This window comes from Balaenoptera physalus (genome assembly GCF_965194825.1).
Source record: "Balaenoptera physalus genome assembly, chromosome: 10".
In the NCBI taxonomy this organism is placed as follows: Eukaryota; Metazoa; Chordata; class Mammalia; order Artiodactyla; family Balaenopteridae; genus Balaenoptera; species Balaenoptera physalus.
Genome location: NC_138889.1, coordinates 42,468,097 through 42,479,678, shown reverse-complemented (window position 1 = coordinate 42,479,678; position 11,582 = coordinate 42,468,097). Strand labels below are relative to the sequence as shown.

General features: G+C 37.1%; 1 long non-coding RNA gene across 1 annotated transcript in view; it reads right to left on the bottom strand.

Moving 5' to 3' along the window:
- Window positions 1–16: 16 nt before the first annotated feature.
- The window catches only part of LOC309636721, a 939,587-nt gene continuing 928,021 nt past the window's right edge, over window positions 17–11,582 (bottom strand). Inside the window, exon 2 of the long non-coding RNA XR_014250175.1 lies at window positions 17–112. This is a non-coding gene — a long non-coding RNA (uncharacterized lncRNA). The remainder of the gene's footprint in view (window positions 113–11,582) is intronic.

Below are 11,582 nucleotides of genomic sequence, written 5' to 3'. Positions count from 1 at the left end.
CCTTTTTTATATATATATATATATGTGTTAGCATACGGTATTTGTTTTTCTCTTTCTGACTTACTTCACTCTGTATGACAGTCTCTAGGTCCATCCACCTCACTACAAATAACTTAATTTCATTTCTTTTTATGGCTGAGTAATATTCCGTTGTAGATATGTGCCACATCTTCTTTATCCATTCATCTGTCGATGGACACTTAGGTTGCTTCCATGTCCTGGCTATTGTAAATAGAGCTGCAATGAACATTGTGGTACATGACTCATTTTGAATTATGGTTTTCTCAGGGTATATGCCCAGTAGTGGGATTGCTGGGTCGTATGGTAGTTCTATTTCTAGTTTTTTAAGGAAGCTACATACTATTCTCCATAGTGGCTGTATCAATTTATCCCACCAAGAGTGCAAAGCGTTCCCTTTTCTCCACACCCTCTCCAGCATTTATTGTTTGTAGATATTTTGATGATGGCCATTCTGACGGTTGTGAGGTGATACCTCATTGTAGTTTTGATTTGCATTTCTCTAATGATTAGTGATGTTGCGCATCCTTTCCTGTGTTTGTTGGCAATCTGTATATCTTCTATGGAGAAATGTCTATTTAGATCTTCTGCACATTTTTGGATTGGGTTTTTTGTTTTTTTGATATTGAGCTGCATGAGCGGCCTGTATATTTTGGAGATTAATCCTTTGTCAGTTGCTTCATTTGCAACTATTTTCTCTCATTCTGAGGGTTGTCTTTTCGTCTTATTTATGGTTTCCTTTGCTGTGCAAAAGTTTTTAAGTTTCACTAGGTCCCATTTGTTTATTTTTGTTTTTATTTCCATTTCTCTAGAAGGTGGGTTAAAAAGGATCTTGCTGTGATGTATGTCATAAAGTGTTCTGCCTATGTTTTCCTCTAAGAGTTTTATAGTGTCTGGCCTTACATTTAGGTCTTTAATCCATTTTGAGTTTATTTTTGTGTATGGTGTTAGGGAGTGTTCTAATTTCATTCTTTTACATGTAGCTGTCCAGTTTTCCCAGCACCACTTATTGAAAAGGCTGTCTTTTCTCCAGTGTATGTTCTTGCCTCCTTTATCAAAGATAAGGTGACCGTACGTGTGTGGGTTTATCTCTGGGCTTTCTATCCTGTTCCATTGATCTATATTTCTGTTTTTGTGCCAGTACCATACTGTCTTGATTACTGTAGCTTTGTAGTATAGTCTGAAGTCCAGGCGCCTGATTCCTCCAGCTCTGTTTTTCTTTCTCAAGATTGCTTTGGCTCTTCGGGCTCTTTTGTGTTTCCATACAAATTATGAAATTTTTTGTTCTAATTCTGTGAAAAATGCCAATGGTAGTTTGATAGGGATTGCATTGAATCTGTAGATTGCTTTGGGTAATTTAGTCATTTTCACAATGCTGATTCTTCCAATCCAAGAACATGGTATATGTCTCCATCTGTTTGTATCATCTTTAATTTCTTTCATCAGTGTCTTATAGTTTTCTGAGTACAGGTCTTTTACCTCCTTAGGTAGGTTTATTCCTAGGTATTTTATTCTTTTTGTTGCAATGGTAAATGGGAGTTTCCTTAATTTCTCTTTCAGATTTTTCATCATTAGTGTATAGGAATGCAAGGGATTTCTGTGCATTAATTTTATGTCCTGCTACTTTACCAAATTCATTGATTAGCTCTAGTAGTTTTCTGGTAGCATCTTTGGGATTCTCTGTGTATAATATCATGTCATCTGCAAACAGTGACAGTTTTACTTCTTTTCCAATTTGGATTCCTTTTATTTCTTTTTCTTCTCTGATTGCTGTGGCTAAAACTTCCAAAACCATGTTGAGTAATAGTGGTGAGAGTGGGCAACCTTGTCTTGTTCCTGATCTTAGTGGAAATGGTTTCAGTTTTTCACCATTGAGAACGATGTTGGCTGTGGGTTTGTCATATATGGCCTTTATTATGTTGAGGTAAGTTCCCTCTATGCCTACTTTCTGGTGGGTTTTTATCATAAATGAGAGTTGAATTTTGTCAAAAGTTTTTCTGCATCTATTGAGATGATCATATGGTTTTTCTCCTTCAGTTTGTTAATACGGTTTATCACATTGATTGATTTGTGTATATTGAAGAATCCTTGCATTCCTGGGATAAGCCCCACTTGATCATGGTGTTTGATCCTTTTAATGTGCTGCTAGATTCTGTTTGTTAGTATTTTGTTGAGGATTTTTGCAGCTAAGTTCATCAGTAATATTGGTCTGCAGTTTTCTTGGTCTGTAGAAACCGAAATGCAATTTGTAGACCATTAAAAGTGTAAAAACATAAGCATAAGAGAAAAGAGAGAAAAGTACAAGCAAATCATGTTATAATAAAATAGGGGACACAGATAACAATCTACCATTATAGAAAGAGTGCCTATGTAAACAAAAGCAGGAAAAAAGTACAGAACACAAATGTACACATCCTTAACAAGCATTACCCTTAATGTGTAAATACTTGAAACATGCTAATTAAAATCTAATCATTAATTTGCATTGATAGGCAAATTATTAGAAATATAGGGTTCACTCAGAATGCGAGAAAATAGTTGCAAATGAAGCAACTGACAAAGGATTAATCTCCAAAATTTACAAGCAGCTCATTCAGCTCAACATTAAAAAAACAAACAACCCAATCCAAAAATGGGCAGAAGACCTAAACAGACATTTCTCCAAAGAAGATATACAGATTGCCAACAGACACATGAAAGAATGCTCAACATTTTTAATCATTAGAGAAATGCAAATCAAAACTACAATAAGATATCATCTCACACCGGTCAGAATGGCCACCATCAAAAAAATCTACAAACAATAAATGCTGGAGAGGGTGTGGAGAAAAGGGAACCCTCTTGTACTGTTGGTGGAAATGTAAATTGATACAGCCACTATGGAGAACAGTATGGAGGTTCCTTAAAAAACTAAAAATAGAACTCCCATATGACCCAGCAATCCCACTAATGGGAAAACCATAATTCAAAAAGAGTCATGTACCAAAATGTTCATTGCAGCTCTATTTACAATAGCCAGGACAGGGAAGCAACTGAAGTGTTCATCAACAGATGAATGGATAAAGAAGATTTGGCACATATATACAATGGAATATTACTCAGCCATAAAAAGGAATGAAATTGAGTTATTTGTAGTGAGGTGGATGGACCTAGAGACTGTCATACAGAGTGAAGTAAGTCAGAAAGAGAAAAACAAATACCGTATGCTAACACATATATATGGAATCTAAAAAAAAAAAAAATGGTCATGAAGAACCTAGGGGCAAGATGGGAATAAAGATGCAGATGTACTGAGAATGGACTTGAGGATACAGGGAGGGGGAAGGGTAAGCTGGGACAAAGTGAGAGAGTGGCATGGACATATATATGCTACCAAAAGTAAAATAGATAGCTAGTGGGAAGCAGCTGCATAGCACAGGGAGATCAGTTCGTTGCTTTGTGACCACCTAGAGGGGTGGGATAGGAAGGGTGGGAGGGAGGCAGATGCAAGAGGGAATAGATATGGGGACATGTGTATATGTATAACTGATTCACTTTGTTATAAAGCAGAAATGAACACACGATTGTAAAGCAATTATACTCCAATAAAGATGTTTAAAAAAAAAAAGAATTATAGGGTTCAACCAAGTTTCTAGACACTGATTAGCATACAAAATCTATAGATCCCATACACCAGTTAACAAGCAATTATAAAGTGAAAGAGTAAAAAGGTTTTAATCCCTTTAATAACAGAAATACATGGCCCCAATGAAGAAATCTAAAAATGATATGCATGCAATGCTTGTACTTTAAATGCATAAGTAAATGAGAACTTTACCAGGGAAAAAAAGTTGCTTTCTGATATAAAATGTCATCCTTTTCATCTTTATGCTTTAAAGGAAAAAAAAAAGGCCAAAAATGTGCTTGCCTTCTGCTAGTCTAAAATCTTAATTCCAAATGATGATACACTAGGACCCAGAAAATGGTTTCCTTGAAGAATTCAGCCTCTGAATGAAACAGGCTGTGCTCAAAGTCTGGCTATATATGTCCCAGAGCAATTTCAATTCAATCGGTACCACCCCAATTCTAATACCCTCATATCCAATCAAAATCTCTTATTTGATCCCACATATTTTTCAAGTCCCTTCCAATTGACACACTCCTTACCCAGGTCTAGAAACCCTCTCATTCCCATTAGATCACAGTTCACTCAATGAGGTGCTTTTTCCTGAAAATCTTTGTGATTTTTACCAAGAAAATATTAAGAAAAAATTAACTTAAGTTGGAAAATAGTTTAAAAATAAAAACTCAAGGAAAGGATATCCCAATGTATAGTTCCCTCTCTCTCACTCTCTCTCTATATATATGCATAAATAGTGTCATTTTTTAAAACTTCTGGTAGGAAAATAACTTTTTTGCTCATAAGCACAAATTACAGAAATAAAGTGACCTACCTTCTACCAACAAAATCCTGATTCCAGTTGGAGATATTCAAGGACCCAGAGAGAGAGACAGTGTTCTCTGGGCAGCTGGCCTCCAAATGCAGACCCATGTCCTGATGGCTCTGGCTTTCTACCTGGGCAAAGGTATAATTTGATAAGCACCAATCAACGGTAATTGCTCTGCTTGGTCAGCCCACTTTGTCTGCGCCCTTTTGATTTTTTAAACCAATCTTACAGCGAGCTAAGAGGTTGAAAATAAAAGGAGCGGGAAAGGCAAACCAAGCAAATATTACACAAAAGAAACCTGGTCTAGCAGCAATTAATATCGAATGTATTTATAAGGTAAAAGAAGAACAGCTTATAGTTATCAAAAAGAAAAACTCACGGGAAAGATTACAGTGATGCACTTTACGCACCTAGACACACAGCACTGAGACATAGAACACAAAGACTGAGAATTATAAGGAAAAACTGACATATTTGCAATCATGGTGGGAGATTTTTTTTTTCAAACACCGTTCTCTCAGAAACTGATAGATGAGGACGGAAGAAAATTTAATGTTACAAAAGTTTAAACAATAAATTTAACAACTTTGATTATATTACCTGCAGCGACCACATAGCAAAATGTTTTTCAATGCATATAAAACATTTACAAAAATTTAACACTGTAAGACCACATAATAAATCTCAATAAAAATTCCGTAGAATCAACATATTGAGTACCATCTTGATCAATCTTTTATTTCAATCATGAAATAAAATTGAAAGTCAATAATCAAAAAACTGAACACAACCATATTTATTTAAAAATGAATATCCACATAACATCTACAACAATTTCCATATAAGAGCTAAAAATGTATTGATTTTTTGTTGTATGCAAGTAGTTAGTAAAAACTAAACCAAAATACCTCAGAATTATTTGAAAGAAGAAAAAGATAAAAATGATAGAACAATTCAAAAAACAAAAGGGAAAACAACCATATACAAAAATATAAAAGATTAATTAAGAAGTCTGTTACGTAAAAAATAAAATAAAGAAACAACTGGTTAATAAATTATCTAGTCCTCCCTGCTAAAGGGAGTGGTGCTCCCTGAGTGCGAGAAGCAGGTGCAGAGGGGCAAGTGGGGATGGGAGTCGGGGAGGGGCAGTGATTTATAGAGGAGGGCCCTGCCAAACACCATTTTAACCAGGTCAACATCAAGAGTCATAAACTGGGAATTCCCCAGCAGTCCAGTGGTTAGGACTCCGCGCTTTCACTGCCTAGGGCCCAGGTTCGATCCCTGGCCAGGGAACTAAGATCCCACAAACTGCGAGACGTGGCCAAAAAAAACAAAAGTCATAAACTACTTTGATAGTATATGTCCTTGATATGATGTGATTAAAATGTGATAAAATTCCCTCCGTAATCTTCCTCCAAAAAAATACAGAAACCCAAGATAATCATAAGAAAAGCATCAAATTCCAATAGAGGGGCATCCTACAATATACCTGACCAGTATTTCCCCAAACTGTCACGTTTCTATACAAATTTTGGTCAAAAACGAGGAAACTCTGAGAATCTGTTACAGCCAAGAGAAACCTAAGGAGACATGAAAACTAAATGTAATTTGACATTTTAGATGAGATCTTGGAACAGAAAAAGGACTTTGGGTAAAAGGTAAGGAAATCTGAACCAATGATAGGCCTTAGTAGACAATAACATATTGACATTGGTTCACTAATTGTAATCAATATACCATGGGAATTAAGATGTTACTAATAGGGGGACATGTGAGTGGGGTCGGGTCAATACTCCCTGATCCATGTGCTCAATGTTTTGTAAGTCTAAAACTGTCCAAAAATTAGGTATTACTAAATATAATATGGTAAATAATAAACAGGAGAAGGCATCAATAAACAATATTAGAATGAAAAAGATTAGAAACATAATCTGAGTCTTGGAAACAGTCTACAATACAACACACTATAAACCAAATGATTCTATGAACCACTATGTGACAATTTTTTAGAGCACTTTTAAAAATATTTTAAATTATGAAATAGAAAGTGTTCACAGAAATCTGTAAAGCATATATGTACACTTCAACAAATAACTATAGAGTGAACAGAAGTGGAGCCACTACCCAGGTCAAGAAATGCAACATTGCCAGGCACCTGGCTGCCTGACTTGTGCTCTCTTTCCCAGATTACAGCCCCTTCTGCCTCCTACACTGACCTTATCCTAACTATTCACATAGTAATTTTGGTAAACATTATAAAATTAAAACTCTGTCCATTTTTGAAAACTTTATATAACCGTGAAGAAACACAAATGTATTTATGTACTTTAGTGTATTTTTGGTGTAATTTTTCATCATTTACGCCGTTGCATGCAGCTGGACTTTTCTGTTTCAGGGCTGTAAAGTATTCAACCATATAAACTGTCTACTGTAGATGGGGCTTTGGGTTGTTTCCACTTTTGGCCTCTTACAAACAGCGTTGCTCTGAAACTTCCCTGACGCCTATACTGGCCATAGAATATGTAAACTGCAAGTTGCCAAATGTTTTCAACACATTTTACCAGTTTACGCACTAGCTGCGTGCAAGGGTGTTCATCGCCCCTCACTTTTGCAGAACTTTGGTGATTTTCTGCCTTTACAGTTTTAGCCGATCAGGTGAGGGAACAGGGGCACCTCATAATGATTTGCATTTACTTGGTTCCTAATAGGGATGAACCAATTTTCTGATGATTATTGTCTGATTGGAGGTGCCCCTTCAGGAAGTGCCTCATCAAGTATTGTGTCCATTTTTCTGCTCGGTTGTCTGTCTTGGTAGTCGTTATATGTTCTGCTTATTACTTCTTTACTGGGTATGAGTAACGCGATATCTGTTCTCACTCTTTGATTTGTCTTTTCACTCTCTTTTTCATTGTTTTTGATCCACAGAAGTTTCTCTGTACCTCTAACAGAACAAATATTATTAAAAATAGCTAATATATGGTGACTATCTAATGCCAGACACTGTTCAATGCACTCTGCATAAAATAATTTATTTATGCCTTATCTTCATAATGACCGTATAAGGGAAATCCTATGAACCCTATTTCTCATATGAGGAAACCGCATCAAGGAGATATTAAGAAACTTGCTCAAGGTGACAGATCTAGTAAGTAGGGAAGTATTCAAATAAGAATCCCAAGATGATTCCTTAAAAGAAGAACAAAGAGGGGTGATTTCTCCTCTACCGAACTGTGGTATTTGAGCTGCAATGGACAAATGTATCTGCATACAGAATAGGGAGGCCAGACACAGACACATGGATATGTGGGAGTCTGCCTACGATGGAGGTAGCGTACCAAACCAATGGGGAAGGATGGGCTATTCAATATGTGGTAGTGGCATTGGCACTATTTTGGGGGGTGGGTGGGATTGGAGCTTGACCTCATACCACTTACATAAATAAATTTGAGGTGCATTACAGATGGATAAAACACAGAATTTTAAGAGAAAATATTGAAGAAGGTCTGTATGAACTCAGGGTGGAACAATGGCTTAAAGAACCAAAAGCACCATGATGGGAACGTCTGATATATTTAAATGATTCCAAACTAATGACTGTGATGGTTAATTTCACATGTAGACTGGGCTAAGAGATGCCCAGATAGCTGGTAAAGCATCACTTCTGTGTGTTCTGCATGGCTCTTCCGGGAAGAGATTAGCACTTGCCTCAGTAGACTGAGTAAAGAGCGCCTTCACCACTGCAGGCGGGATCACCCACACCACTGAGAGCCCAAATTCAACAAAAGAGCAGAGTAGGGGTGAATTTACTCTCTCTGCTTGAGCAGACGCATCCGTCTTCCCTTGCTTTGGGACATCTGACATGGGCACTCCAGGTTCCCAGGCTTTCGAACCCAGACTCAACCATATTCCCCGTTCTCCATCTTGCAGACGGCCTACCTGACAGATCGTGGGATTCCTCAGCCTCCATAACCAAATGAATGAGTTCCTCTACTAAGAGCTATACATATATCTCCTATCGGTTCTATTACTCTGAAGAACCCTGACTAATACTATGACGTAACAAATTAAAAGAACTTACAGTCTAGGAGAAGTTTGTCATCATACATGAAATAGACAATGAATTAGTATCCTGAATATCACATAACTTCTACATAACAACAACAAAAAATAGTCAAACCAAAAAAAGTAGGTAGAGCTTTAGAGTAGGTAATTCAGAAAAGAGGAAATCCAAATGGCCAATAAATACAAGAAGATGTGCAGGATTACTAGCAATCAGAGAAGCTGTTCTCTGCCCATTTTGATTAGGTCTGACAATATAAAAAGTGGGTCAAGATATGGAGAAACCAAATCTCTCCCACACTGCCAATAGAGGTGGAAATTGGAGGGCAAGCGGGCTTTTTCTAAAAAGTTAAAAGTGAACATAAATACAACCCAGGAATCCTGTATACAAAGCTGCTCTGTAAAGCATAGTTCGAAATAACAAAGATTTGCAAATAACCCTATTGTCCATCAGCAGCAGAACGAATAAAATAAAATAAATTACCCAGATCTAGTGGACTTTGTTGAACTAACTAGGGACTATAGATAGGAAAGTCTTTAGATCTTGTAACTGTAATATTGACTTTTTTAAAAGGTGATGGTGGGGGTATGTTGTTAAAACCACACGACATACTACTTTCGGTTTCGTAGCCTTTTGTCTACAAACTTGATGAATATACACTGGACTTGTGATTGTTATTTCTCAGAAGTGGAGAGAGGCCTAGGAGAGATCGTGGCAGTAAGAACGAAGATGGCTCTATCCTTGCCTTTATTTAATTGTCATTGTCAATGTCCCTTGCTTTTCCAAGATTAAGTATAGCAACAACTTACTGGACATGGAAGAACAGCTGGATCTGGGTATCTTTTCCTGAGAAGAGTGGTCCAGATTGTGAGTATCCAAATTGAGTGTGCCAGTTGACTTGAAATAAAATAGAATTTTCAATACAGTTGCTGGATGAACCCCCTTCATTACCACCCCCAGCTCCTGATCCTTTCAAGAAGCCTGATTTTTTTTTTAATGGAAGTATAGTTGATTTGCAATATTGTGTTAGTCGCAGGTGTACAGAAAAGTGATTGTTATATACATATTTTTTCAGATTATTTTTCATAATAGATTATTACAAGATATCGAATACAGTTCCCTGTGCTATATAGCAAATCCTTGGGTTTTTTTGGTTTTGTTTTTGTTTGTTTTGATTTTTTGTGCAAATCTTTGTTGCTTATCTGTTTTCTGTACAGTCGTGTGTATCTGTTAATCCCATACCCCTAATTTATCCCTCCCCTGCTCCCTTTCCCCTTAGCTAACCACAAGTTTGTTTTCTATGTCTGTGACTCTGTTTCTGTTTTGTATATAGATTCACTTGTATTGTTTTTTAGATAACACATATAAGTGATCTATTTGTCTTTTTCTGTCTTACTTACTTCACTTAGTATGATATTCTCTATGTCCATGTATGCTGTTGCAAGTGGCAATATTTCATCTTTTTGTGGCAGAGTAATATTCCACGGTATGTATATACCTCTTCTTCTTAAACCAATCATCTGTTGATGGGTACTTGGTGTGTTTCCATGTCTTGGTTATTGTAAATAAGGCTGCTATGAACACTGGGGTGCATGTATCTTTTTGAATTAGACTTTTCGCCTTTTCCGGATATACGCCTAGGAATGGGACTGTTGGATCATATGGTAGCCCTATTTTTAGTGTTTTTAAGCAACCTCCATACAGTTTTCCATAGTGGCTGAACCAATTTGCATTCCCACCGAAAGTGTAAGATGGTTCCCTTTCATCCACACTTCTCCAGCATTTATTATTTGTAGACTTTTTGACGATGGCCATTCTGACAGGTGTGAGGTGATACCCCTCTGTGGTTTTGATTTGCATTTCTCTAATAATTAGCGAAGTTGAGCATCTTTTCATGGGCCTGTTGGCCATTTGTATATCTTCTTTTGAGAAATGCCTACTTAGGTCAAGAAGACTAATTTAGGAACCAGTCTACTGGTAAAACTAAACTGTATTTTTAACATTGCTACTCTTTATTGGGCAAAGGAAATTTTGTTTAAATTATAAAACTGGGTGAATACATAAGGAGTATAGTGGAAGAAATATTTTCTGAAGTTTATTTTTGTCTCTTGGCCTTCAAAACCCCCAATTTTGTTATGCTAGGTTATTTGGAGCGTGTATCTGCCGGGAAGAGATTGTGATATCCCTGAAATATGACAAGGAAAATTTCAGTTTCTAAAATTTAAAATAGCAATATGAGCCAGGCTACTGTCTTCATAGAGACTTTTCAGAGTTCCCTTATTTCTCTGCACTGCCATATCCACAACTGACCTAAATGAAAGGACCAAAAGCCCTTAAGTTCTCAGTTACTTATCACATGAAAGTTTACTCCTTGCTCATATGAGATCTACTATGGTCCAGTTGCTCTCCAGGGCTGCTGCCTTCCCAGTAATTCCAGTCTGCTTCCATCATGTGGTTCCACCATCTCAATACAGGGCTTAATCATCTTTCCAGCCAAGCATCTCACTGCCATCCTCCACTGAGGAGCCTGAGTGCAGTCTCTCAGCTTCAGTTTTCCACAGACTATACTACCACAGTGTTGCCTAGCTGCATGGTGATAGGGATGAGACGTGGGCTTTTGCTACTCCTCAATCAGAACTTCAAAGAAGCCTTACTTTTTCATTAGTCCTGCCTGTAGTCTTACATAGTGCTTCAAATTCCAGATTCTTACTGAAATTCTGTAGGGGAGAGCTGGAGGGAAGAGAGATGTGGTTTGATTCTCTGAAGTGTTTCCTTCTGCATCCAAACTATCATGTTCAATTTCCAAAATTGATTCTGACTTTGGCCACTTCTGTGCATTTTCAACACTATGGCCTAAGTCAGTAACCATCAATTCTCACCTGTATTACTTAGATGTTCTAACTACTTCTCCTGCCCCCAAGGGGTCCACAGAACAATTAAGGTGATTAGTTAACTGTGCAAATTATATCATGTCAAGTGCTGTTTTCAACTTCCAATGCCTTCTCATTTCAAGTTGAAAAAAACTCAAATATTTCACATGAGCTACAAGGTCCTGCATACCCTGGACCCTGCCTCTC